Consider the following 22,603-nt stretch of genomic DNA (forward strand, 5'->3'; position numbering starts at 1 on the left):
TCGGTGGGCTGCACCGTGAGCTCTGGGGACCCTCCTGTCTTCACTTCCTAGAATATGGATTACAAGCACCCCTCCCCCCATGCCCAGCACTTTTAACATGGGCTCTGGCTTTAACCCAGGCCTTCAGGCTTGTATAGCAAGGATCTTACCAAATGAAGTGTATCCGTAGCCCTGACCTCAAACCAACCTTGACCTCATATCCTCCGCGCTGACCCTCACCACCAATGGACCTGATCTAACTCCACTTGCTGCTTTTTTGTTTGTTTGTTTGTTTGGTTTAGTTTGGTTTTTCGAGGCAGGGTTTCTTTGTGTAGCCTTGGCTGTCCTGCACTCACCTTGCAGACCAGGCTGGCCTCGAACTCACAGCAATCCACCTGGCTCTGCCTCCCAAGTGCTGGGATTAAACGCGTGCGCCACGACACCCGGCTCCACTTGCTGCTTTTAGGAGAGACACCAGGGCCAGCCTCCACCTTCTATAGTTGTTAGCCTTGACATGCAATAATCACTCCCACCGAGCATATCTGCATGCTGGCTTTATTCTACTTTGAGGTCCTTTCATGGCAATTCCATCCTATCTTTTTCAGGAAGCAGAGGAAACAGAAAAGGGCCCCAGTTAAAGGGTCGGGGATTCCCTCCGAAGATCAGAGATCAGAGCCAGAGGCCACCTAGTGGTGTCCAAGTGTCACTGCACCACTGTGTCTGCTATACTTGAGTGGGCTGGGCATTTGACTGGTTAAAAAAAAAATGTGTGGGCAAACAGTATGAAGACATTTGGAACCTCTGTGAGTAGCCTCAGGCAGTATCAGATGTGACACTCTTCCCAAGCATCCCTGCACTTCTCTCTAGCCCAGCCAACCTCCACCACAGCGGCTCAGAACATCGAACCCGGGCTCATGTTCACCCACTGCCTTCTCATCCTCCTCTCTTGGATTTTCTTGTTTTCAGCCCAAGTCTCTTCAGCCTCTCCACATCATTCTGCTAACCATCCCCCCTTTCTTTTTTTAAAGGAAAGGAACCTGACTGCTTCTAAGCCAGAGGGAGGAGAAAGCTTTATTTTATTATTATTTTTAAAAGATTTATTTATTATGTATACAGTGCTATGCCTGCACGTACACCTGCAGGCCAGAAGAGGGCACCAGATCACATTATAGATGGCTGTGAGCCACCATATGGTCGCTGGGAATTGAACTCAGGACTTCTGGAAGAGCAGACAGTGCTCTTAACCTCTGAGCCATCTGAACTTTGTAAAATACATATGGCCCTGCAGGAAGCCTCCAGGGGAGCAGGCGCCCCCCCCCCCACCTCCACCACAGGTCTGAATAGGACAGCCACAGACCAGACCACAGGTATCAGTCTTGTGGAATGAGGTCTGGAGGAATCAGTTAAAACTCTACACACTGCAAAGAATGTGTGTAGAGGCCTGCAAGGGCCTCGACTTCGAGTGGCAGTGCCTTCCTGTAGGAGGACAACGGAGTTTACTGCCCACCCAGCATGGAGGAGAACCACTGTGACTTTGAATCTTCCCCCAGAGGCCCCAGCCCTTTGGCAGGAGGCATGAGACCATCTCATAATGAACTCAGGACCCTCCTGCTTCTGCTCTTCCCAGACCGCTAGGACTGTGGGAATTCACTGCCCCCCCCCCGGGCTCTTCTAAGGCTACCACCATGGGAAATACCTTTTAACATCAATTTTGGAGAAAATACAATCAAACCGTAGCACTGAGCTGTGAGTTGATCCATGGAAGGAAGCTGAGCTTTCTTTAAACTTGGTGTGGAGCCTGTTCCTGTGAGAAAAAAGAATAATGAAGTTGTATTAGTCAGGGTTACCCAGAGGAACAAAAGTGATTATGTATATATATGTGTGTGTGTGTGTGTGTGTGTGTATATGTGTGTGTGCACGTGTGTGTACACATATATGTGTATATATGTGTGTGTACACGTGTGTGTGTGTGTGTGTGTGTGTGTGTGTAATTTATTAGAATGGTTTACAGGGTGTGCTCCAGCTAGTCCAATAATGATGGTCTCTGAATGCAAAGTTCAAGAATTCAGTACTTATCTAATCCACGAGGGTGGATGTCTCAGCTGGTCTTCAGTGGGCTCTAATGCCAGCAAAGGAAGAGACTTGCTAGAGAGAGTAAGGACAAGCAGGCAGGAAGTAAAAGCTTCCTTCTTTGGTGTCTTTTACATAGGCTGCCATGGAAGGTGTGGCTCAGATTGAGGGTGGGTCTTCCAACCTGTGGAACAACCCCTCACGGGTGTACCCAACTGCTTGGGTCTTAGCAAACTCCAGCGTTAGTCAAGATGACAAGCAAGAATAGCAACCACAGATATAGAACGACTGAAAGAGAACACACGTGGATAGAAAGGCGACAAGTTCAGGATGCTGATGCTTCCCAGGCTGACCTTGACTTTGACTCTATACAGCCTCAGTGGGAATGCTGGGGAGTTAGCTCATGAATATTAACAACCCAGTGTGGAAGTTTACATGGAATGACAGATGATCCAAGGAAGCCAACAGATCATCAGAGGGGACAGACTGTCAGATGATGACGCACCAACTGGCTTGTAGACATACTATAAAGGGGGCTGGAGAGATGGCCCAGTGGTTAAGCGTACTGACTGCCCTCGCAGAAGACCTGAGTTCAGTTCTCAGCACCTCCATCTGGTGCTGACAACTGCTTGTAACTCCAGCTCCAGGGCCTGCAATGCCCTCTTCTGGCTTCCTCTGGTACCTGGCCCAAATATGAGCATATCTTTGTAGGTACTCACACATGCACATAAAATAATTTTCAAAAAATTAATATAAAATTTCAATAACCAAGACAGGTCCATCATGATTTTAAAGTGGAAAGATGGTCAGCAAAGGAAAAAATACAGTACAAAAAAGCAAAGGTCTCCCAACAGAGAGTGTGGGGACGTTTGGACATTCATGTGTAAAAAGGAAGAGGGGAAGAGATGATTCACTACCTAAATCACTTTACATCCTGCCCCAATTAACTCAAAAGGACTCATAGGCCTAAAATGTCAAACTGTAAAATGCTAGAACATGACAGAGGAGGAAATCTCGATGACCTTGGGAATGGTAGTAACCTTCAAAATATAACACCAGTCCATGAAAGAAATACCTGATAGACCATGCTTTATTAAGTCACAGTTTTCTGTAAATGACACTGTCAGAAAATAAGAAGATAGGCTACAGACTGGCAGAAAATATTTACAAAAGGACTGTTGTATGCAAAGCATTCGATAAAGGACTGCTATCGAAAACATACAGAAACCTTTAAAAATTAACCATAAGAATGTAACTTGACTTTTAAAGTGCAGAAAAAAGAGCTCAATGGACTCAAAATGTGCAGATAAAAAGTAAGCATGCGAGAGCTTGATCCACATCCATCATATGTGGAAAATGGTATGGCAGATCCTTACAACACCAAACATGCTCTTGTCATACAATCCAGGACTTGGGCTCCTTTGCATCTTTTTACATGAGTTGATAGCATATATCCACATAAAAACATGCATGGATGACTGGAGCATCAAAGTGCTCAAACCTGGAAGCAACCAAGAAGCACCAGTAAAGGCACTCCCCAAGGATGGAATGTCATTCCGTCCTAAAAGAAACTGAGCACCTGGACACCATGGTGCACACCTGTAACCTAGCGCTCAAAAGTGGAGGAAGGATGGGTGTATGAGTTTGAAGCCAGCCTGATCTCACACTGGTCTTAAAGCAACATCTGGGTAAGCCTGGGCTACTGAGTGAGACCTTGTCTCAAAATAAATAACAACAAAGAAAAGAATCTTCAAGTCGTGAAAAAAAAATGGGAGCCTTAAACATCCATTTATGCTAACCACATAAAGTTGGGTAAAAGGTTGAACTTCAGATGTAGTGAAAAAGATTGGTCATTTGGGGGAAGTGGGGAAAGAGGAGGAAGTAGGCAAGCATGGAGGATTTTAGGGCAACAAAAGCGTCCCATGGGAGACCCCAGTGACAGCATCCAGTAGGCAAGTTGCTTCCATCAGGTAGCTAGGGGTCATTCTTGTTCCTCCTCTGAAAGAAGGAAAGATGGTTGAAAACATAACCCAGCAACAAAGAACTCAAGAAAGGAGAAGCTTCAGAGCAAGACTGTCAGTGAGCACTACCGAGCACAGTCTCTGACACACGTGGCAGGAGCCTAGCAGAGTCATCCCCTGAGAGGCTCCACCCAACAGTGGTTCAAAGCAGATGCTGAGACTCATTGTCAAACACTGGGCGATGTGCAGGGGGTCCTGGGGAAAAGAGAGGGAGGAAGGAGAAAAGGACCTGGAGCTCACAAGAGCTGCACAAGAAGCCCAACAGAGCCAGTTAACCAGGGACCAAAGGGGTCTGTGGAAACCAAAGCATCAACTAAGGACCATGCAAGGACTAGACATAGGCCCCCTACACAGATGTAGCCAATGGGCAGCTCAGGCTTCATGTGAGCCCTCTCTTAGTGCGAGCGGGGCCTGTCCCTGACATGGATTCTGTTGCCAGATTTTTGATCACTCCTCCCCCTGGCAGGACTGCTTGCCAGGCCACAGGGTAAGAGGACGCATTCATTCTTGATGCGACTTGATGAGCGGGGGGGGGGGGGGGGGGGGGTTGGGGGGGGGGTTGGGGGGGGGTGGGGGGGTGGATGGGAAGAGAGGGGAGGGGGGCTGGGGGAGAGGGAGAGAGGGTGGGAAGTGGAGGAGAGAAGGGATGGGGCTATGACCAGAATGTAAAGTGAATAAACAAATAATAAAAAATAAAATAAAATATGTACCAAAAGGGGGGGGGAGAGAAAGAAATAAAAATATGAAAAAAAAAAAAGAAATAAAAACATGATGCCAATGATCCAAAACTGGAGAGAAGATGATGGTGCCTATGTGGATATTTTTATGTTCAGACATTGCTCTTGATACAGTAATTTGTGACCAGGAGTAGCCTCCAGTAAAGAAACTTTTAAAAATGTAATAAATTAATGTGTGTGTGTGTGTGTGTGTGTGTGCACGAGTGCGTGCACACGCATACACACGCATTCACATACAGCACTTTTGTGGAGGTCAAAGGACAACTTCTAACAGTCAGTTATCACTTAACACATCTCAATTTCCATGTGAGTCCCAGGGTTTGAACTCAGGTTGTCAGGCTTGGCGACAAGTACCTTTACCTGCAGCCATCTGACTAACCCTGCCGTAACCGATCTTGAGAAAAGAAATGACATTTCCCAACCCCCAACCAAAAAGGTCATCTGGACAAATAGTAGCTCTCAAGGGAGCTAGCTAATGATATTTCTTCCTCAAGGTGGCAGTTACAGCACTTTTGATGTATGAGACTTTGTTTTCCTTCATTTTCTTGACTTACTGGAAACGAAAAAAAAAATCTTAAGTACACAGCCTCATGGGAACTGCACAGGAAGCAGAGGAGGATCCAGGCAGGAAGGGAGGTTGCTTCAGAGAGGGGAAGATGTTCTATCTGGCTTGTCTGAGGTCAAAGTTGCACTGACCACTACCATGCAGAGCTGGGTAGCCTGCATTGTTAGCTGTCTCTATAGTCAGACCTTGAGTTTGGCTTGCTCCTGGGGAAGGTTCCTCTGTCATGAAGACAGGGCCTTAGCTCACCCGTGCTTACCTTTTCACAGACACCTATGGAAATGCCGTCCCCTTAAGACACTTGGATTATTGTACTGCCAGCATCTCCACTGCGCTTCACAGGCCAAGGTACTTAAATATTAGATATTCAATCAGCATGCTTGAAAAATAAAGCCTGGCCGGACAGTGGTGGCACACCCCTTTAATTCCAGAACTAGGGAGGCAGAGGCAGGCGGCTCTATGAATTCAAGGCTAGCTTGGTCTACAGAGTGAGTTTCAGGACAGCCAAGGCTACACAGAGAAATGCTGTCTCAAAAAACAAACAAACAAAACAAAACAAAAACAAAAGAAGGAAAGAAAGGAAGGAAAGAAGGAAGGAAGGAAGAAAGGAAGAAAGAAAGAAAAAGTGAAAGTGTGGTGGCACACTTGATCCAATGGGAAGATTTAGATGACATTTGGCCATGCTCGGAGCCAGCTGAGGAGATCTGTGGGTCTTGTCTTTGGCCAGACCTGGCTTCTTGGGTCCAATAAATGTCTGGAACTCACAGCCATAACTTTCCCTATGTATCCTCTTTGCTACTGTGGAGGAAGAAGAACAGGCTCTCTTTGTTCACCGGATAGCAGAGCCCTAAAGGCAGAGACCTGGGCTCTTAGAGGATGTGTGGGATCTGTACTCACCCAAGGTCTCTGGCATGGTTTCACCCACAGCTTACCGTTACTTTGGTGAGAAGGACTTTGTGCGTCAGCTTCCAGACCAGGACAAATGGAACATTAGCATCACATAATGCTAGAGATCCTCTAGACCAACACTTCCCATCCACCAGGACACAGGCAGGAACAGCCCCAGGGTGCATTTTCACTGGCCTGCACATTTTTTTTTCCTCCCTCACGTATCTCACCTCTTTTGTGTTATAAACTGAAAGTCATCCAGGTAGCGTCCAGCCTCTGATAACAGATCTGATAACTGGCAACCCCAGTAGGGACTGTTCTCGGGGTTGGACAATTGTGTGGCATTGTTGCCTGGGTTCTGAGTCTAAACCCTGTCTGCCTGCTTCCTCCAGCATGCCAAGATCTGAGGGAAGGTCAGTCGTCCTTCTCTCCTGCCTTCAGCACCCCAGAATCAGCCAAGGTTTGCCTTACCTGCCAAAAGAACAGTCTGCCACCAATGAAGCCTGTACCACAATTGCTATTCACCTGGTACTACTTCCATTCGAAGTCTTTTCTTGGAAAGCGTTCCTTCACTGAGGCTCATCTGGGGTCCCCAGCTCATGGTCTCTTCTGTATGCATTCCCTTCTTGCACACACAAACACACTCTGCAACTGTGAACGTGTGTTCTCATTGTTTTCCCTGCCAGACGGTGAACTCCTTGAAGGAGGCATTAAGACTCTTCTGGCATTGTGTCTGTAAGGCCTGGCACCTGTAGCTTCCCCATAAATGTTCACTGAAGAGGTTCTTGGTAAGCAATCAATGGATATACGAATGGAGGGAGAGATCGAGTCGGGATGGCAGTTTAGATGGATAGATAGATAGATAGATAGATAGATAGATAGATAGGAAAGAAGGAATTAATAGGAAATGCAACGAATGGGTGAATGGATAGATGAGAGGGTGGCTTAGATGGAAGGGTGAGTGCATGGGTGGGTAGAGGGAGGGATGGAAAGGCGGAAGGGAAGGATGAAGAAAAGTGTGTGTGGATGGATGGATATATGGAGGTATGGATGGGTGGATGGGTGAGGAGGTGAGGAGGTAGCTAGAAACAGATAACAGGGAGGAATAAGGATAGTTGGTTTGTTGGTGGAATGAGAGTCAGTATCACATCATTTAGACTCAATGATGAATGATAGCAATGGTTTCTAAGCATCGCCCAATCAGAAACGGGATAGCCATTTCATGCTAATTAACAGTGCATCTTGTAATCAAAGTTGAAAGCTTCGAGGACCATGTTTATACCATCACCCACCCTTTTCTCTTCTTCAAGGACCAAAGAAAGAGTCCCTGAGGCATTTCTTCACACCTTGGGGTCGAGAAGAGGCTGGCACTTTCAATGCCTGTTACCTGCACATCTAGGGTTTAGGGTGCATCCTTGCTTGTGTCAGTGGCAAGGAGCGTAAGGCATGAGGAAGAGCCTTGGGTCAGCCTTCTCTCTCAAGCTATCTGAAGCCTGATTCCAGCCCCTAGTCTTTCCTCCATGCTGCCCAGTGTGTCAATCCAGTCACTTCCTGCAGTATGACCCTTATTCCCAAGGATGATCTGCTGCAGTGGGATGCTAAACTGGATTGTTAGCCTGACTCACACGTCTTGAACCATTCAAGCTTACCATACCTGGCCATGGACAACTCATACTAACAAGCTCACATGCACTCTCATGCAAATATTTGCTATTTCTAGTCAAGATCCCAAGAGTTGACAAGGGAGGTTTCAGGTCTGTCTGAGTCAAACCAAGACAGGACTGCTGAACTCACTCTCTCTCTCTCTCTCTCTCTCTCTCTCTCTCTCTCTCTCTCTCTCACTCACTCTCTCTCACTCTCGCTCTCTCACTCACTCTCTGCCTCTGTCTGTCTGTCTATCCGTCTCTCTGTGTGTATGTGTGTATATCTGACTGTCTCTGTCTCTCTCTGTGTGTGTCTGTCTGTCTGTCTGTCTGTCTGTCTGTCTGTCTGTCTGTCTGTCTCTGTCTCTCTCTGTCTCTCTCTGTCTCTGTCTGTCTCTGTCTCTCTCTCTCTCTCTCTCTCTCTCTCTCTCTCTCTCTCTCTCTCTGTGTGTGTGTGTGTGTGTGTGTGTGTGTGCGCGCAGAGGCCAGAGATCAGCCCCAGCTGTCACCTATCCATTGCATACACTTTATCTTTTTGAGACAAAGGTCTATTCACCAAGTGACTGGGTGTCCAGGGAGCCTCAGGAATCTGCCTGTTTCTGCTTGCTTGGCTCTAGGATCACAAGCACACCCAACCACACTTGAAGTTTTTACATGGGTTTCGAGAAGGGTGAGCTCAGGGTCCACAAACTTGCAAGGCAAAAGCTTTATCCACTGAGCCATCCTCTTATCCCCATAAACAGCCATTTCCGCACAGGGACCTGCTCCTGGCTAAGGTTTCTTCCAGCAATGCTAGAAACAACACTAAATATTTACTTAATGTGTTTATAAAAGAAATAAATGTAGTCAATTAATTCACACCGAGGTGCAAATGACTCAATTTAATTTCTCTCCCAGTAGAAAATGATCCTATTTATGATGAAGATCCTATTTATTTAGGAAGGGAAGGAAACTCCTCAAACTGGGAAAGCTGAGTGGCTGACAGAAACTTCTGGAACTGGGTTGTGGTGGGGATTGCACAACTGAGTGAATTTACTAAAGTCACCAGTGACACTGATGGTGGGAATGAGTTTTATGGCATGTAAATTATGTCATAATAAAACTGTAAAAAAAAAAAACTCACAAGATGAAGCAAGTCCATCTAACTTTGCCCTGTGGCAATTTTCATCAGAAGTCATGAAGGAGCCACTGGTGGAAAGCTGTATTCTCTGGGCCCCTCAGCTGAAGCCAGCTCCCTGCATGAAATGACCTTGCCATTATCTATCGGCCTGGCCTCAACTTGGGACAAGCAAGAGCATGTCCTGTTCTCGTCCACATGGCAACCATGCCAGGGAACCGTGTACTTGAAAACAGAAGTGGGTTGTAGGAGCATGTCCTCAGAGAACCAGTATCTTATAGGAGTAGCACAGCAGGTGCACTTTAGAAAGCACACAGTGAGGAATTGGCTTGGCAGGTAAAGGTAATCAGAAAGCACAAAGACCTGAGTTTTATTCCCAGGATAAAAAAAAAGTCAGGCATTGTGCACCTATAACCCCAGAGATGGGAAAGCAGAGCTAGGAGGGCCTGTGAGGTTTGTTGGCCAGCCAGTCCAACACAACGAGAATGAATGAGCCTCTCTAAAAAAAAAAATTGGCCATTTTTACAAAGGTTCCAAGTGCCCACATGGTGGCTCAGAGCTGTCCATAACTCAATTTCTAAGAGATACGACACCCTTTTCTGACCCTTCCCAGGGACCAGGCACATGCATACATGCAGGCAAAACACTCATACACACAAAAATAGTAAGGAAGATCATTTTTGAGGAATGACACATGAAATTGACCTATGCGCATATGTGCATGAAAGCATACACGCGCTCATGTATCCACACATAAGTAAGCACACACGCACACACACACATGCCCTCACGCGTGTACATGCATGCACACACACACACAGGGGGCAAAGTGGCCCTAAGGGTGGGAAGTGAGATGCAAGGATCTGGGAGGAAATGACCAGAAGGAGTGAAGAGAGAAGCCGAGCTACAAGAACGTGTGCCTCTCTAGGCTCCTCCTGTGACGCCCTCTCTGGCCCTGGCTAGCCTATACAGTTCTCCTCGCCTCCGCAGCAGCTCAGAAGTCTCTGGGTGTTTGGACAAGTGAGCAGCAATTCCCGTTCCAGAAGAAGTGGGGGTGGGGGCAGGGCAGACACAAGTGCAGGCCAAAGCAGCGGGTGGCGGGGGGGGGGGGGGCAGACACAAGTGCAGGCCAAAGCAAGACCCTAGACATCCTGGAGTTCTCCAGGGTCTGTCCTGACAACCTCCCTCTGTGGCCCTCAATGCTTCCTCGGCTGAGTGGCTGGCCCTGGCTTCCTTTTCTTCCCTCAGTCCTCCCTTTCCTTCAGGACTCAGTCCCATTTCATTTTCTTCCCCCCCCCCACCTCCCCCCCCCCCCCCCCGCCATCCATTGCCCCCACCCCTGCTCTCATTTCCTCTTTCCACGGTGGAAGGGAATTTCGGCTGGAACAGCCCACAGTGTGTGGTGGGCCTGGGAGGGGCATCCAGAGGTCGCTGGAGCTGAGAGGGCCCCAGGCAGGGGCTGAGCCATGTGTCAATGCCAGGCCTTGGCAAGGGCTATGGCCATGGGGGGGGGGGTGGGCTGGGAGGGAGGGAACGCCTAGGAGGTGAGAGGCAGAGGGCAATGTAAGGCCTGAAGTCTGTCAGAGCAGGAGACTTGAGAGGAGGTGGGGGTGGGGGTGGGGGACACTGGAGTGTGGACAGGAGAATCTTGCTTCCAGCATCTTCCGTGGGGTCTCCTAGTGCTGGCTTGGAAGGTACCACCCCTGCCAAGAATTCGCCTTTCTTTCTTTTTTTCTTATTCTTTACTAAATTAAATAAAAAGGGGGACTGTGTCTATCTCTATTTCCATGGAGTCAAGTCTGGACCTCGGCTGATCCTGGAAGCCAACCAGGTACGTGGAAAGAGGAAAAGAAGACAGCCAAAGAAAATGAAGCCATGCCTTGAAGGCCAGAGGGAGGCCATGGGCAAGGATCCGCGGGAGGCCCCGAACTAAGGGGCCGAGAAAGAGGATCCTGTCTGGCTCCGGAGCAGAGCGGGGAATGCAAGTTAGGTCTGGATGTTCCACATGGGGGCTGCTGGGGGCCTATAGCTACTGTTAGAGCCAGCGCATGGCAGCCAGCCATAATGGGGTGGCCCTTTTAGATGAGACTCCCTAAGGCCTCTCAGGAAAACCCAGAGAGTGAGAGCAGAGAGTCAGCGGGCTCTGTGGGTGCAGGAGGAGGTGAGCGTGTTGGGTGGCTTGGTGGGAAGTGGGGAGGGTGCGTCTATCATGTCTGAACCTACCCTCTATCTGGTCCCCCTGTCTCTTCCCACTCTAGCCTGGAGCTCAGTTCGGTCAATAGCGCCTTTCTACTCCCGTGTCCTCATGCCTACTGCAGCCTCCCTCTAGGAAACGTTAAGCATGAATCTCAAGCATGGAAGAGTGACAGGAAGGGGCAGCAGGGTTTCTGGCTTTGACTTCTCCCTGAAAAGAAGACGTACAGCACCCTGGGTGCTGTGTGGACTTAGTGGCTTCTTGAGTTGATCACCTTCTCTCCAGGCACCCCTAGCTTTGCTGGGAACCAGACATACCCCAAACCTGATGTCACTGGGGCTCCAGGCCTGCCTTGTCTCTTACATCGCAACTCTAGTGCTATCCACCCACTAGCTGTAACCCCATCTCATATTGTAATTCATCAATGATGGTCTTCAGGTCTCGAGAAGTATCCAGGTTTCCAAGATCGGCCCCCTAGTCCTTCCTGATCCCTAACAGGGATCTTTCTTGCCCCACTACAGCATATCCAGACAAAAACTCTCCTTTGCTATGTTCTTCTTACTTTGTACCACTGATGGCTTGCTAGGGGGGCGGGGGAGGGTCCCATGATCTCCCCGTCCTTCTCTGACTGCCCCTCGACCAGGACAGTAGCCAAGAAACACCTGGTTCCTGCCTTGGGTCCCAGCACCAAGGACAGCGCCTGGCACAGCAGATACCAAGATGTCATGATGAGCCGATTGCATCCCTTAGTCTCTACCCTTCTTCCCTGCCTCTGTTCAGGATGGAATAGAACTTTAGATAGGTTAGGCTTTCCCAGCCTTGCTCATGTTACCCTAAAATATATGGCCACCATGGACGGGGGTTGGGAGATGGCTCCGTCAGCAAGGTGTTTGCCTTAAAAATATGAGAACCTGAGATTAACCCCCAAAGGGGGGAGGGGGAAACCCTGGGCATGGTGGCACATGCTTATAGCCCAAGTGTTGGGAGGAGGGAGAGAAGGAGAGAAACAAATCCCAGCACTTGCTGGCCAGCCTAGTTGAATGGGTGATCCCTAGGTCCCACCGAAAGACTGATTCAAAAACAACAACAACAAAAAGTGGACAGCCCTGGAGGAGTGACACCCAAAGTTGTCCTCCGGCCTTCACATACCTATGCATACATGTGTATCTGCACAAACACGATCATGCACACATGCATAGAGAAATATATGGCCACCAATGTAGGTGGCAGAATTTCAGTATCTTTGTGACTAGTCCTTTGTCCCTGCATTTATCGTCAGCCTGCCTGTGTCATTCACTAAGAGGTTCTGCTGCTGCCCTAGCAGAAAGACAGAGACTGCTGCAGGTTATATCAGAGGGCATGGAGGAAGCAATAGTCTAGGGTCAGAGGGAAAAGGGGGCAGAAGGAGAGGGCAGCGGGTCCAGAAGAGGAATTCGCTGCACAAGTTAAAAACATGGATCCAGAGTGGACCCCACATCTGGAAAGACCTATCCCTTTGCTGTAGGTCTCATTCATGACCAGAACCAAGCCACCATGAGGAAAAGGGCATTTGGCGAAACCTCAAGCTCCCTCTCTCCACTTGAGTGATGGAAGATGGACCTCTGGACAGCAGCTGCTACAGGCAGCAGCCAGAATACTACCTCTGAGTGTGAAAGAAAAAAGGCCTCTCTGTGCCTTGAAGCCAGTCAGTCTGCATCTAACTCATTCAGAGTAGACCCTCCTTGTCAGTGCCATATGTCCTGCAGGCTGTGGGGCATGAAAAAGGAAGGTGGGGGCACTGGACCAAGGCAGGAATGGTCCCCGGGTACACTTCTTACTTGGCAGAGCAAAGCCCACTGAGGAGGCATCCCTCCATGCAGGACTGAAGCAAGGGAGGGGCATGCTTTCCTGTTATTCTCCTCTGGGTTTTCTTCTTTCCTCAGCACCAGGCCAGTATCCCTGCACCCGTGCATCCCCAGAAACAACTCTGGCATACAGTAGGCTTTTGATAAATCAGGGCACCTTTGCTCCCTTACCATCAGAATTGTGAGTCTCTTCAGGGAAGCCTGAACAGTCACCAGATTGCTGGCCCAATTGGACAGCCCATTATATAGTATTTGCCTCAAAACCACAAGGACTCAAGTTCGAGCCCCAGACCCCACATACAAATTCTGAGTGCGATGCCATGCATCTGCAATCCCACCATTCATTGGGCAGAGATAGACAGATCCCTGGGTTGCACTGGCCAGTCATCCTAGAGTAATCAGCCAACTCCAGGCCAATGAGAGACCTGTCTCAAAAGGAGGTGGATGACAAAACCTGAGGATGACACCCAAGGGTTTCCTCTGGCCTTCACATGCACACATTTGGGGGGGAAACATGTAGAAATAAATCAGCTCACTAGAACTCTGAGCATAGTGGTTGGTATTAAAACATCACTCTGGGTAATGAAAGCAGAACAAGAAGGAAGAACATCCCGTGAAAGGAGCTTCTGGGAAAGCCTATGGAAGCTACAGACTAATGGGTGTTCCTCGGTAGCCCTCGCCCGAGTCCTTCACCCTTCACCCTTCACCCTTCACCTTTCCTCTGCCTCCCAATGTGAAGCGCAGACGTCATGTGTCATGTGCAGAGGTGCAAGATCCAGATGGCAATGATGAGAACGGTTCCCACACATCAGGACAGCAGAGCAGAGCAATAGATAAATTACGTCTTCGTAGCACAGCAGAAACCAGACTCTACCGTCTCTGCGCTGTCTATCATCAACTCTGCTGCACAGGGAGTGCATCAGTCAGTGGTTGCCTCGGGGTTGCTACGTAGCAAATCATCTCAAGAACTCAGCGGTTTAAAACAATAATCATTTCTTCTCACTCACACAAGCTGAGGATCATCTGGATTCAGCTCCAAGCTTCAGACGGGTCTGTTTTGTTTGCTCCAATCCTACCCCCAACCCGCGGACCTACCTTTTTCTTAATGATAGAATCCCATAGAGGTAGAGTCAACTGTGTAAAGGGATTTCAAATCTCTGCTTTTATGTATTGAACATCTTCTAATCCAAAGATCTGAAATCCAAAACGGTAAAAAAAAAAAAATCCATATTTTTCTTTGTGCCAAGATGCCACAAGTAGAAAATTCCATACCGTGAAACTTTGACTCATGCACAAAGTCATTTGAAATATCACATTTAATTACTTTCAGCTGATGTGTCTACAGCCTCTGAAGTGTAAATGGATGTTGTGTGTAGACTTGGCCTCTGTCCCCAAGGTATCTATTACATATGTGCAAATATTCCAGCATTTTAACAACTTGAGAGTCTGAAACTCCGCCAAGCATCTTGGATAAAGGACATGCAACCTACATCTCATCTCTAGCGTCCTATGAGCCACAGAGTCACCAAGATTGCTGAAGGTTAGCAAAGGTACTCTGACCTCTAGTAGAGTGGTGGCAGGCTCTCACAGCAAAGAGTGCTGACAGAGAGAAGGAAAAGACAGAGATGGTAGTTAGATGGAAGATGTTAGTGCCATGACAGGCTGAGCATCCCCTCAAGTGCATTTTGGTTATCAAGCATCTCAATGGATTTTTATGACACCTGGTAAGGCATAACATTTACCATGCTGATGTGAAAACTGTGGTGTATATTAAACACACCCTCTACCTCTCACAAAAGAGTAGGGTTGGGACTCAGCCCTGGTTGTGACCTCCAAAAGGCCACCTGTTCATACACCACACGTCTTCATTCTCACCAATGCCCTTCTAGAAAACAGCATGTGTCTCAGTGGGAAGCCAGTATTGGAGCCAGACAGAATGTCAGCTTTGTGCCTTGTTTCTGTGTGTGTAGATTGTAGGACAAATAGAGGCCAAAGTACAGGTGAGGGCAGTGAAGAGAGGCCCTGAGACCCCAAAATGACAGAAACTTAAGATGATCCAAGCAAAGAAAGGCTACTAGGTTTCTTCCAGAACTGCACACAAGAAAGATGGACCCAGAAACCCAGAAAACAACCAGAGATTCTGCAGAGGGAACCTTAGGAATGGCTTCTGGCACCACTGGGATAAATTTCCTCACCCTAGCTTTGAAGACCAAGCTAAGTATCTCTGTCCCTGGTCAGATAGCCATGGCCCACCTATGAAATCTAGATTTTTAAATTCCTTCAAGGAATGAAGTACCTGGCTTCAGCCTTTCTAGTGGGAGTGGGAGATGGGACTCACCTTGTGCCAGGACTGTTGGTTAGAACTCAAAGCTAGGAAACAATCACCATCACCACCACCACTACCATTACCACCATGACCACCACTATTACAACCACCACCATGACCACCACATCATCACTGCTTCTTCTCCTCCCCATCATCATATCATCATCAACATCATCAACATCATCATCATCATCATCATCATCACCACCACCACCACCACCATCCGTCCATCCATCCATCCATCCACAGGCTCCACTGGCAATCAGTGGAGGTATGGTGGGTAAGTGAGAGAAGGAGGAGGCTTAGCCCTCTGGCCTCCTACTCCTACATATATGGTGGGAGGCAATGGAGTACAGAGTAGAAACCCATCCACCCTGTAGCCCTCCCTTCATCCTTGTTCCTGATACTCTGCCTCCCTTCAAGAATTTCTCAGATGGAAGAGCAAAATCCCATCTCTAGGAACCTAGAGAACAATACAGGGAGAGTGACGGGTCTCAGCCTGGAAGGGACATGTCTGAGAGAAGAGGCGAGCAATGTCAGGCCTGGGAAAAGCAACTGTGTGCTGGGGTCGGGGATGAGGGAGGAAGCTATGCATGGGACACAGGCAAAGGGATCCCTCGGTCTCTCTTCTAGCTCATCCTGAGATTCTCCAGCATGTCCTTGGGCTGGCCAGCCCTTTCTGGATCTGAAGGGAAAGAAGGGCTGACCTGCACTCAGTTCATGAGGTTCATGGCTAGAAGCCCTTGAGATGTTGAGAAAAGCATAGTCGTCAGATCCTGTTCCTGTCACCTCTGACTCAGAAAGCTACCAAACGGGAGCTTGAGTAAGCTTGTAAATTGAACTTCACAGATCTATTGGAGGGTCACCGTGGGATGACAGGGTAAAGAGCCCAGGGCACTGCTTGGCACATAAAAGCAGTCTACAAAGGTTAGTGCTACTGCCTGTCCTGCCGCTGATGGCAGTGACAGGGATGATGGCGAGAGAGTGATGGTGAAGACAGTAGTTTTGAGAAGGATAGTGATATGTGATGATGGCAGCAACAATAATGGTGAAGGTGCGATAATCATGATGATGATGATGGTGGTGATGATGATGGTGATGATGATGGTGATGGTGATGATGATGGTGATGGTGATGATGATGATGATGGTGATGATGATGATGGTGATGAGAATAGTGGCGGTGATGGTGGTGGTGGTGATAGTGCTGTTGGTGGTGGTGGTGGTGGTGGTGGTGGTGGTGATAGTGCTGTTGGTGGTGGTGGTGGTGGTGGTGGAAATAGCAGGGATGGTGATGATATTGGTGTTAGTGATGGTGTTGGAGTTAGTGATGGTGTTGGTGATAACAGTGATGATAGTGGTGGGGATTGTGACTGATGACAGATGTGTAAACACTACTAAATGCGATCAAGGCTGGGTACACATAAGGCACCAAATAAATACTTCTCATTCTCTCTTTTCTAATTCCAGTGAACTTTCTCCCACCCTAGGAATATGAGGCTGAGCACAAGCCTACTTCTCAGGTCTCTGAGACAGGAATGAAGAGTAAGTAGACAGGACCTCCCCTCACCACTCCTGTGTCCTGGAGAGCCCTGTGTTGAGGTCACCCTCCCCACATACACACACACACAACCTGTCATGATCTAATCTGTTCTTCAATTGCTTGAAAGTGTCTAAGAGGGAAGCCACACCTGGTGCTGGGCTAGGCTTGGGCAAGACGTGGAGGAAGGTCCTCAGTACATTAGGAGGAGCTGAATCAGCCTTATTCAAAGTGGCGCTGGCTTTCTCACCCATCCTCAAGGGGGCAGGGCCATGGAGGTAATAAAGTTTCCGGGTGTTGGCTAGACCAAGCTGAACTTCTAGAAGACACTAGCTCTAACATCCTCCCTGAGCAGGCACAGCTCACACTCAAGTTTCAGGGGTCATGGTCTGGTCTCCTTAGCCCCCTCACCCCACTCCACCCCCGCCCTGGAGATCCAGGTCTGGATTGCTCTGTCCCATCTCTGTACCTGTAGACTGAGCAGCTCTGGGCCGCAGTTATGGCTGTCCTCTCTTTCTCCCAGCACAGAAGCCTGGTCAGGGATCACTGCAAAGCATCACGTGGAGATCTAATCTGGGGCGGGGGCGCCGAGCTGAGACGAAGTGGAAGGGGCTGGCGGGAGGAGGAAATTAGTGATTAAATAATAGGTTCCAAATGCACAGGCGCTCATCATCAAAACTCCCGTGAAGTGCCTGCAGCTCGCATGCTCTAAGGCCTTGCTCTGGCTCCAAAAGCCTGAGGTGGGGTGGGGGGAGGGGACAGTAGGCGGCTGCTGGTGGTGGTGGTGGTGGCTCCCAGGCTTCCCCAGGCCAGGCCAGCATAGTACCAGCCTGTAGTCAGGTCAGCATGGTGCCAAGAGGGCCAAGTTGATTCCTGATGACAGGGAAAAAGAAGCCCTGTTGCTGGGAGCACCCCTGACAAGAATGGGGTGAAGATAAGGTCTTGGCTGCCAGCTGCTCCCCAATGCCTGTGTTCCTCATACCATTCCATCTCATCAAGGCTTCAGCTCTCCCGGTTGGGGGGGAGGACCCCACCAAGCCCTCCTCCCTTACTCTAACCACCCTTCTGTGCCAACCCTGCCTTTCCTCTGTCAAATGCCCTATACACTGACACTTTGGCCTTGTCTAGAACAACTTCCATCTCACTGTGCCTCAGTTTCCCCACACACTGAGAACTGAGTTTCTCTTGCAGCATTCTCCTGGGAGCCAGGTGGGAAATTCTGGCTCTGTATGGTTTTCCACCAGAGCACAATGGCTGTGTCTACCACACAGCTTGTACCAAAGGGAGGGGGGTGGGGGTCCAGGCCTGGGATAAGCATCTCAGCTCCACTGCTCCTCCCTTCCTCCCTTGGATGCAGCTTGGAGTGTGTGCTTTTCCACTCTGACCTTTGCCTGAGGATCCTGGGATGTAGGCAGTTTCCTGACTTGAAGTCTGCTCCCCCTATCCTGTCCCCTCTACCCCAGCTGGTAGGTCTCCTGTGTGGGGAGGAGGGTCACACCAGCAGGGGCTCATAGCCCAGACTGCCAGACTGCCAGACTGTTGGGAACACAGCCCTGGCCCTTCACTCTAACACTGAGAAGCATAGGCCGAGAAGCTCTGATGCCACATAGGCCATCCTCTGTCTACCTCACCTAGACCCTCCCTGGAGAAGGACTGGCTTCGGTGTCCATGAGGGTGGACATGAAGAGGCCAAGAAAGAAGTCTGTCTCCAGGTAAATTGCACTGAGTGATGGGTTGAGAATCTTTTTCGCTGAAGCCCAACCATGCAAAATAGATTTGACTCTGGAGTCTGGAGCCATTGCATCCCCCGCCAAGCCCAGACAAAGAATGTCTGGGCCTAGGGAAGTGACACCCATAGCCCTAAGGAACCTGGACTTTGGAGCCAGGGACCAGGCCAGCACATGAGAAAATCTAGAAAAGGCCAAGGCAGCCATACCTCCTCAGTGACTTGCCTGCTTGGTGCCAAGTAGAAAGTCTGTCACTCTGAGGAAGCTGCAGGTAGCACTGAGAGGCAGGGTGCCAGTCTCCTGCACCGGTGATGTTCCTTAGCACTTACCATACCTTTGGGGTTGGCCACTCAGGCCCAGTAAAAGCCTGCCTTCTGTGGCTCTGGTGTCATGCCCTGTCCAGCTCTGGGACATCACTCTTGGGTCTCTATGATGGGCTTCCATTCTCTATTACCCTGAAATGGCAGGCTAACTAAACCTGTGGCCGTCCTTTCCTCAGGTCCTGCACACTGCCTCATCCAAGATCCACACACAATCCGGGACTGCGTGTGCAAAAAGAATTTTAATAAAAACAAGCAATTTCGAGGGTCTGGCGGGCAGGCAGGTGGGCGGGCTGATTGTGTAGACTCCGTGCTATTCCTGGCTGGGGAGGCCCAGGAGGCCCTCCTAGGAACAAGCTCTACCAAGACAAATATAGTGCGACAGGCCAGTTTTGTCTTTCTGCCTTTGATGGTAGAGCATCCAGACTGAGATGTGACCACACAGGATGAGGAAGGAGGGAAACCGAAGGGGGTGGGAGCTGAGAGCTGTGGGGGTCTTGATGCTTTGGGAGGCTCCCTGTATATGGGCATCTGGGTGAAGATGATGTAAGCTCAAGGTTCAGGAATTTTTGTCGGTTCTGTCACCTGTCTTGTCTCATGTTGCCACCTCACTCTGCACCCCACTGCACCTCCCTCTCATAGCTTAGGCAGGTGCCTTCTGTCTGCAACATAAACATCAGTCACAAACGGCTTCAAACCATGGCACAGATGGAGCAAAAAAACAAAACTTTAAAAAAAAAAAAAAAGCTAAGCCCCTGGTTTTGTGAAGATGGATTTTTTTCCAAAAGGAATTTAATTAAAGACAGAGAACGACCAATATAAACCACGAAATTATACACATATGTGAAAGTGTCGTGAGGGCCCTGGAGCCCTGGCCTAAGAGAATGGAAGTTTGGGCACAGGGTCCTAGATTCCCCAGACACAGGCCTGGGAGAAGGGCCAGTGCTGTCCCCTATGTGTTCAGGAGGCCCAGGTGCTCCCAACCCTCTTTAGGTGTAAACGAGCACTCCACACCCCTGCCAGGGGATCCCAGCTTCTGGTGACTCTAAATTAACAGCAGAGACTCAGGGGTAACCCTGGCTGTCCATCAAGGACATAGCACTTTACTGTCCATCTATAAGATGGCAAAGAGCAAGGTGCCTGGTGGTGACCCTGGCTGTCCATCAAGGACATAGAATTTTACCGTCCATCTATAAGATGGTGACAGGCAAGGCTCCCTGGCGGTGACTAAGGATTATGGCACAGCCTCAGCTCACTTTCGAGGTATCTTGTCTCATTCCACACCCATTTTTGTGATAAGAAATTTTTTTTTTTGGTTTTTTGAGACAAGGTTTCTCTGTGTAGCCTTGGCTGTCCTAGACTCGCTTTTGTAGACCAGGCTGGCCTCGAACTCACAGCGATCCGCCTGCCTCTGCCTCCCGAGTGCTGGGATTAAAGGCGTGCGCCACCACGCCCAGCCGATAAGAAATTTTTTGATGAAAATTTCTTTCATCAAAATTTTAGTCCACATCTGCCCATGCCAATGTGTTCAGCAGCTCCCACATCTCTCCGCAGCCGACATCAGCCACAGTGAGACTTAAGACAACTGTAGCCTCCCTCCCAAGCTCTCCACACCCTTCCTCTCCCCTCTCTAGCCTGACACCAGCCTTTCTAGACATGCTACCTTGTCTCTTTGTAGAGCCCTTACCTCCTCTCCAAAATGGGGTGCTGCTCCCTGTCACCAGCAAGTGTGGTTCCCAGGGCTACAACACCAACCAGGCACAGCTCCTCTCAGACAAGTTTCCAGAGCCTCTGTGACCAGAGAAACCTGTTGGGAAAATAAACATACACATGGGCACTGGGGTCTAGAATGTTCTATACTGAGAAAGACCTGAGATACAGGTACTGACAGCATTTGCTATGATGTGCCAATGTGTGTGTGTGTGTGTGTGTGTGTGTGTGTGTGTGTGTGTGTGTGTACAGAGAAGTGAGAACAGAATCATTCCATGAGACTTACAGGACACTGAAGAACAGAGGCCAAAAAAGAATGCAAGTGCCGGAGGTGGGGATTACCGTGGTGAAATGCTGTCTTTGGGACACTCCTGAACTCACTGCAGCTGTGGTTACTGCTCCAGATGAAATCAACAGTATCAGTCAGCAACAGTTGGATTTAGTGGACTACAAACTAACAAGACAGGGGAGGACACTGAGGTGGGAGGCAGGCATGTATGGAGGTCTGGGAAAGAGAAAGGGGGGGTTGGGAGTGGTCATGATGAGAATACATTGTATAAGGGGATGAAACTGTGGAGAAGTGAATGAGAGGTTTTGTGCCCCTTCTTGTGGTCTCATGTCTGGTTTTGATACCTATACCCATAGCCCTCCCCCATAAACATATATAAAAATTAAAATCTATAGGAGCTACATATGAGAGAAAACATCCTGCGGTTGTCTTTCTGCATGTGTTTTGATGGAGCAGTTATTGGGGTTACTTGCAGGAGAATAGGTAAGTCAAAGGCAGCGGATTCACTGAAAAGCCCACCCCAGCACGAGTAACCACTCCCAAAAGCTACAATCCCTACCTGATTTGTAGGCAGCGCCACGGAGTGTCCTCTTTCCCAGCAACTGGCCAGTGCTTACAGACCATTAAGAAGTGGACGTTCTGAATCTTGTATGCTTCGTGAGCTTCCTGAATCTTACATGTCTCCCTCCTTCCTTCAGTCAGGGGAATGATTTCAATCCTGAGAAAATAGCTGCAAAGCATCCATTGGAATCCATTTTGGACTTCTGATCTCCAGGCCTACAAGTTAAGTGTTTTTAGGCCATTTGGCTTGGGATAATTTGTTACAGCAACTACAGGAAACTAGTAGTGGCCGAGGGTTAAAGGAAATCTAATAAAATAAGGTGTTTAAAAGTTTAGCTTTAATTGCAAAATCTTTGACGTGCAAAAAATAAAAATCAACAAACAAACAAACAAACAAACAAAAAAAAACCCCCAACCAAATCCAGATGCCCATAATATAGGAAACGGATGCACAAAAGACACAAGAATTTTAATTGACTACAAACTTTGTAGAAAACAAATGGAATGAGAAATGTGGAAGTCATCACAGAGGAAGATCCTGTGGGCGCCACACCATCCTTGATGTATGGTGTTCACTGTGAGCTGACGGAGTTAAACAGGATGCTGACAAATAGAATAGAACGGGCATCCAGATAGGAAGGGGGCTGAACACCATGCTTCTAATGGAAGAAACCGGGTATAAAAACTTCACTCAAAGAAATAATTAAAAAAAAATAGAAGCAGGTACAACATTTTCTTGGAGAATTTAGACATTTCAGGGGAGAATTTAAACCACGGAGATTCATTTCATTGCTCCCTGAAGGGTCCCAGGATGGGGTAATGACTTAGGGGTTTTCTACACCTAGATCTACCTGGACAGAGATGGAAGATGTCCCTGAAGGTCCGTGCTCTCTGGAGTCTCAAGCACTGTGTCCCTCAGAAGAGGAATGAACGAGGAATAAGGTTTTGGAAAAGACAGGAGCTGTTTTACATCCCACGGGACCCTTTCAAATCCCTCCAAGATATGGAAAGGAACCCAGGCTGTTAAGAGGTTTTGCTCTGTATTGGAGACGCTATATTCTGATGCAGATGGTGGC

At 48.7% G+C, this 22,603-nt stretch overlaps 1 long non-coding RNA gene across 1 annotated transcript; it reads right to left on the reverse strand.

The window, feature by feature from the left end:
• Nucleotides 1-1,313: 1,313 nt before the first annotated feature.
• Nucleotides 1,314-21,793, reverse strand: LOC311588292. Its single transcript, XR_014776138.1, has 4 exons — nt 21,526-21,793; nt 20,655-20,774; nt 17,390-17,532; nt 1,314-1,783 (listed from the first exon to the last, which is right to left on the reverse strand). It is a non-coding gene; the product is annotated as an uncharacterized lncRNA (long non-coding RNA).
• Between the last annotated feature and the right edge of the window lie 810 nt (nt 21,794-22,603).

Source organism: Acomys minous, assembly GCF_964271855.1.
Source record: "Acomys minous genome assembly, chromosome: 17".
Lineage (NCBI taxonomy): Eukaryota > Metazoa > Chordata > Mammalia > Rodentia > Muridae > Acomys > Acomys minous.